The 6,752-nt window shown below is 34.5% G+C and overlaps 1 long non-coding RNA gene across 2 annotated transcripts; it reads left to right on the top strand.

The window, feature by feature from the left end:
- Window positions 1-915: 915 nt before the first annotated feature.
- LOC141634301 (uncharacterized) lies at window positions 916-3,213 on the top strand. Of its 2 annotated transcripts, none has more exons than XR_012539033.1 (4): window positions 916-1,238; window positions 1,673-1,791; window positions 2,583-2,644; window positions 2,979-3,213. It is a non-coding gene; the product is annotated as an uncharacterized LOC141634301 (long non-coding RNA). The 2 variants fall into 2 exon arrangements; XR_012539034.1 differs by having other exon boundaries at window positions 917-1,238; window positions 1,687-1,791.
- Window positions 3,214-6,752: the final 3,539 nt, after the last annotated feature.

Below are 6,752 nucleotides of genomic sequence, written 5' to 3'. Positions count from 1 at the left end.
CAATGTGACTGATGAAGCATCGAATGATACACAGGTCTTTAATTCTTCCTCTTCTCCTACCACAAAATCTCCTCAATTCCGCTTCACTAACCAGAACCGATCTCATAACACACTTCATTTATCATCTCAAGATTACGAAAATTTGCTACATGGAAAGAATTTGGGTTTCTACCACCCAAGGTCCATGTCTTTTATGAGGGTTCGTCCCCTCATCTCTAAAACTATCCAGACGGAACTCCCATGACGTCGTTCATGGGACAAACAGAAGTTCCCAACTCCTCTCCTCCACGGAGAGCTTTTCTCATGTTAGTAATGTTGACTTGACCTATAAATAATGAATTGGTTAAGGAGGAGATTGAGGTACAAGTTGATAAAAAGACTCGACTTAATTCCGACTGTCCCTATCCAACTAAGATCTCATCACCCGCTTCAAGTTCGCCGTCATCGAGATGTTTCGCTTACCACAGTCCCCAAGGATCGTTCCCTCACTAAAGGTTGTATGGGTCGCGAATCGCCACTTCAAAGAAAAGGTCTATGTTGTCGGTTTCTTTTTGCGGTACACCAGCAAAGACAATTGCCATTATGAGAATGAAGCGAAAGGAAGTCCACCTTATCGAGTTCGACGCCCATTACCATCCACCGTTCAAAAAGAGTCGTCTTGTTTCTTCGCTTGAAACTACTTGTACCGTTTCTTCTGTTACTTGGGTATCAAGTAGTTTTAGGTTTGGTTCTGTTCCTTTGTTTGTACTTTAAGGTGACCTATGTAGTTTGAACTGTTTTATTAATCAAAGTTTATTGTTGTCAAAAAAAAAAAGGACATCAGACATTAAAACACTGATGTCTATTTAATTCCCAAAACTAGCTCATTCACGCTAGTACGCTACTCCTTATCTTGATACTTATATTCGCAAGTCACACTTTCTCCGCCTATTATTGTAATCATATTACCAGCTTCTCTCCCCTTTCATATTTCCCCCAAATTTCAAACCTTCCCTAATTCCTCAAATTTTTCCCCAAATTTCCTCCAATTATTGCTCAAATTAACATACACAGACCTCATCTCATCTCATTTTCAAAACCATCTGCTCATCTCATTTGCAAAACCCTAACATCGCTTCTCTCACTCGTAAAACCCATCTACTCCATCGCTGGTATCATCCATTCCTCCACCGCGCCATCGTTGCTCCATCACTACCGCCATCATCACTGCGCCTCGAAATCGCCTGCTCCTCCTTCAGGTGCTTGTCTTATCCTCTAACCCGTTTTATCTTAATTGAGGGTTTCAATTTTTCAGTTTTGTTAGTTCAATTTTTCAGTTCATATCTCTTTCTCTAACTTCATTTCTAAAGTTCTCTAACTTTATTCAATTTTCTGCATACAATACGGTTAAAATTTTTCTTGTTTGGTTTCAGTTATTATTATCATTATTTTAGTTGATTGTTTGAATCCCCAAATTTGCATTTCATTATCCGATTGAATTTTTTGTATTAGTTTCAATTGATTCCCAATGTGCAATTAGGGTTAGTCAACAAGTCTATTGGCCCAACAGAAGATGCGTATATAAACCATTGTTGATAAAGCTGAGAACTTTTGGTTCTGTCACATTAGTTGTATATAATCTACTTTGTATAGTAGAATCAATAGCCTTAGCTACTCTCTAATGCTTACTCAGTTACCCTAAAGCAGTAAAGCTGTCTACTCACCAACAAACCATTCGAATGACGCCAAATGCTTCCTCAGTTACTCTTTAATGCCGCTAGTCACAAACTCGCTTCTCTCTATTTTAAACAGGTTCTTCTATTCTCCATCTCATTTTTTCAATTTCTTTGTGGATTTTGGTTACTGATTTGATTTATTTTAGATTAACATGATCTCGTGCTTTATTATTTGATTGTGATTTGTTGAAATAATTAAATTTTGGGGGAAGGGAATCCCTAGCTTTAATGAATTTAGGTGTGGTTTTGTGATTAACCTTTTGTATCACTGGTGAAGAAAACCCAAAATTAGCTGAAGAAACAATAGGGAAGGATAATCTCCTAGCTTTATCCAACTTAATCTTGGTCATGAGTCGGCTCAATTCATGTTGGATCTCTTTGTTTCTTTATTTTTTGTTTAGTTGGAAGGAAAAGTGAGTGTGTTGATGTGTTCCTCATGACGAAATGTATTAAATAGTTTGTTTGCTTGTTTCTTTCGGCCAGCAATTTGATGCTAATGGAAAGATGCTGCATAGAGTGCTACCAAACTGTCTGTGACTTTTTATAGTGAAGATCAGTTTATCAGACTCATACAAACAAACAATTCTATCTTCTTATGTTGTTCAACATTGAATATCAATACTCATATTACAACAAGTGGAATAAAAACGTGGGTCGGAACTTAGACCTTCTGATACTCATTTAGACAGATTGAAACATAATTATTGCTTTAACTACTTGGGATGTAAACTTATGAAAGAAATTGCTTCATTATATTATGTCATATGTGTAGATTTCATCTATCAAGTGTTTGTTTCTATTTGAAGTGAAATGTTGACGAAAATATTATGGTTTTATTTTCAATTTCCTACGATGATGATCCGTAAGCTATAGCTGAAATGACAAGGAAAGAGATGAAAAAGCGGGAAGAGGTATTAAAGTATTAGCAGGTACTTAGTATTACTACTACTTATTTGTGTCACATATAGGACTTGGTTAGATTTTTAGGTGATAAGAGTCACATACAGAGTGTATATATCATTATGATACTCTGTCGGAATACCTGTATTGGATTAAATGGTTTGTTTAATCTAAAGTAGAAGGAGACGTTTGTCAATTACTCAAAATTGTAGCTAAATATTTGCTTATTAGTTCTCATTCAAGCATTTTATGACGGAATAAGATGACATTAGATAAATTAAAGGCCATAGATATTTGTAATGCTTATTGTCATTTGAAAAATGAGTAGCTGTGAATTCTCATGTGCCATCTTGTATGCGACAGGGGTAGAGGAATCAAGAAGATATAATGTCATATTCACAAGTTGAAATTGACGAGAAGCCTGATTTAAGAGCAGACTATTTTCTGAATGTTTAGTAATGTAATGTACTTCATTAGCGTGTGTGGATGATTGGTTTGGTTGCAAATATACAATAATTCTATGCATACAATATTTTGCAAACTAGTTAAGTTACGTTGGCCTCATTAATGAAAGAAATGTAGTTTATTCGTTGATAAACCCATTTTTTTTTAAAAATAAAACAATATACATCAGACTTAACTGAAAACTGATGCCTATTTATGCAATAGACATCGGTTTTTAGTAAAACTCTGATGCGTATACATTCAATAGGCATCAGATAAAATTAAAACCGATGTCTATTTTCAAATAGACATCAGACTTAAGACCTAGGTAGCACGGACACTTCTCTAAATCAGCCGTCCCGTGTCCGACACCGTGTCGGACACCGACACTCGTCGGACACTCGTCTAAACATGTCAGACACCTATAAAGCCATGTCTAACTTTCTACTTTTATAAGGGCACGTGTCCGACGCGTGTCCATGGTATTTTGACACGTGTCCGACGCGTGTCCTTCGTATTTGGACATCATTTCGGGTGAATGATGTTCTTTAGACAAGAAATGAGTCGCCGAAAGAGATTAATTAGAATACAGGTTTGGCTGGGAAATGCAAACGAGTTCAAATCAAGGCCAAGTTTTCCTTTAACTTATTTAAATTTAATATCAAATACTTTTACAAAAATAAAATCGAACGTTTATTACTAAAAAATATATATTTTATTAAATTTAAATAACGTGTCCCGTGTCCTAAATTTCATGGGATGCCGTGTCCCGTGTCCGTGTCGTGTCCGTGTCCCGTGTCCGTGTCCGTTTTGGTGCTACCTAGCTTAAGACTGATGTATAAGCATAGAGAATATACATGTGTCAACTCGGCATCGGTAGAAAATCTGATGCCTATTGCTAAAAATGTAGGATGTCTATGATAATTTTTGTAGTAGTATTGCCTCCCACCGCAACCGGCCGCAACACGACAATAATTTCAATAGCCCTAATTAATTTGTGTCATTTAATTGGTATGCTTACAAAGTTTAACATGAAATTACTATTTGATTAATATGAGATCTAAGATGTATAATTAATGAATTTTACTAATTATTTAATCAATTTTTGAGATGAAGAAGAAAAGGGGAAAAGAGAGAGAACTTTTTGTTAGAAGGGTAGATGATGGAAAACTTATGGAAAAAAGTCCATGAATAAGTAAATTCCGTGCATAAAAGAGTAACTACGTTAAAAAAAGATAAAACAATATCATTTTTTTTGGTATGAATAAAACAATATCATTAAATCTGTGTAAAAACTTTTTTTCATTAAAATACACATTTCATGTTATGAGTATTACTTAAATTGTTTTTTTTTTCTATCAAATCAAAATACAATGATGAAAAACGTTAAAAAATAACAAATTGTCAATTGACACTCTATCAATATAGTATACTAAAAGGTAAAATTCTATAAACACCGTGCATGCAGTGCACGGGGCCTATACTAGTTTTCAATCAATTCAAAAGACCGTCTACTCGTTGATTTTGAATTATGATGGAATAAAGCAAATTGGCTCACTTAAGTTATTGCACCCGTGCTTCTTTCTATTGTGATTTGTGACGTATTAGTCCTTTAATGCAGTTTTTTCAATGCAATTCTCATATTGGGTTATTCCTAAACAACCTCTTTGTGTTACTAACACAAGTTTAAGGCTGCAAACATCCCACCCCTTTAATCCGCAATTTGCGGGAGACATTGAGATGCCAAGGTAAGGTTGTGCTTATTCCTAAAAGCTCTAATACACCTTGTTCAATACTTGAAGTTTAAGTGTAATCTAAGTGACTAGACGGGTTAGTTTGTACATCTTGTTAATCAAATGAAAGTCTTGTTTGCTCATTCCTAAAAGCTCTAATGACACACAGACTAGTGTCTTCAAATTAACCTACAAGGTCTGCTGCTTTCTAAAGAGCCTAAGACATTATGGCTTTAGAAACGCAGGTCACTCTTGAAATTCTGTTCAAGTTCACAAAAAAGCCTATAAAAGGGGAGTTTTTTAATAATCAACCCTTTTCTCTCTTGATAAGAATGAACTTCACGTAGGGTTATGGTTCCAAGTCTGTATTGGTGAGCATTCTTTAAACGTCTGTTAGACTATGCTTCATTGGTGATGCCAAGTTCCTAATCATTTAATATTGTATCCTTTTAGTTTATAATTGCAGATTTGAATCCTTCAATCAAGAGGCAAAGGAAGCTGAAGAATGATGATCAAGATTCAAGGAGGTCTAGACTTAGTCATATGTTGTAAGCTTCGTTATTGAACTCGTTTAGACTTCTCATAGTATCCGCAAAACCACATTACATGTTAATGTGGTTTCTGGTTCAACTTAGAGGAGAAAACTTTCGAATAAATAAAAGTGTTCAAACTTTCTTGTTGTTCAAAAGATACCATCTTATACATCTTTTATTCTGAAAGTATTTGCTTACAAGCTTGGTTTTCAAAATAGAAATTCAAAATTGTGCAAGTTGATTTTTTTTTGCCAAAAATGGATCAATTGGTCTCCCTTGTGACGGGTTACCATTTGTGGCGGATATTTTGTGAGATAAAATGGTAACAAAATAGGTTAGTGGAGAAAGGGGACCACATGAATAGTGTTGTAGAGAGAGAAAAAGTGGGTACATTGTGAGGTAAAGTGGTATCCGTCACAAGCTTGTGACGGATATGTCATGTCTTCAATGAGAATTTGTGAAAATGGATAGTTCACTTTTTCTATTTATAGCAAAATTGTGAGTTCCAATAAAAACTTTTGAAAACTCTTCTTGCATTGATAAATAATTTTCTTCTTGAGCCTTACAAACTGAATGTACTCTTTATATAATTGTAAATGAGAAAATATCTTGCAAAACTATTAAAATAGTGAAATGAAGTACCATATGATTCTTCTTATGAACACTTCTTTTCTCTATAAATAGAACCCTTATTTATCATTTATTCTCAAGACTTTTAAGAGCATTTATTGAGAAAAAATACTAAACATTAGCATTCAAAGCTTTACCTTCTTAAGTATTTTTTCAAGTTGAAAGTTTCTGTTTTTATTAAAGTCTTCATTCGGTTTTTATAAAGCAAAATTCTCCTTGAATCAGTTCGTAGTACTGTGGCTTTCAAACTTGTTCGCTGATCTCATACTTAGGTCTTATTAGAAATCTTCAAAGTTCATTTAAGTGAACAATGAGATTCTAGACTTTGTAAACCAAGAGATAGAACTATACTCTTGAAGCTAAGTGCCTTTAAGTTTGAGTGCAACCAAAGTTGGTTGGATTGTTATTTTAATTGTAAGAGGTTTAGTTGTTTGAGTAAATTTCTAAACAAAGAAATAAAATAACGGTTGGACGTAGGTTTCGGAGTAGAAGCTGAACCAATCTTTAAAAACATCGTCTTGTTTGTTCTTTTACTCTTATCACTTTTATCTTTACTGTTTCTCACTTTCATTCACGTACTCATGTCTGTGCAATAGTCCTCCATACTGTGGCTTTGATCTGTTGTTCGTATTTGTGAACTTAAAATCAATTAAGTTTCTCAAAGCATTATACTTGTTTTTCTTCTTGAGTTATCATTTAACCAAGATTAGATAAATCTTTAAAAAAAGTACACCTAATTCAACCCCCCCTATTAGGTGTTTATCGTTCTTAACTCTTCGGCTCGGTGCAACAACTAG

Source organism: Silene latifolia, chromosome Y (genome assembly GCF_048544455.1).
Source record: "Silene latifolia isolate original U9 population chromosome Y, ASM4854445v1, whole genome shotgun sequence".
Classification (NCBI taxonomy): domain Eukaryota; kingdom Viridiplantae; phylum Streptophyta; class Magnoliopsida; order Caryophyllales; family Caryophyllaceae; genus Silene; species Silene latifolia.
The sequence above is the reverse complement of the archived record's forward strand: the minus strand, read 5'-3'. Positions and strand labels throughout refer to the sequence as shown.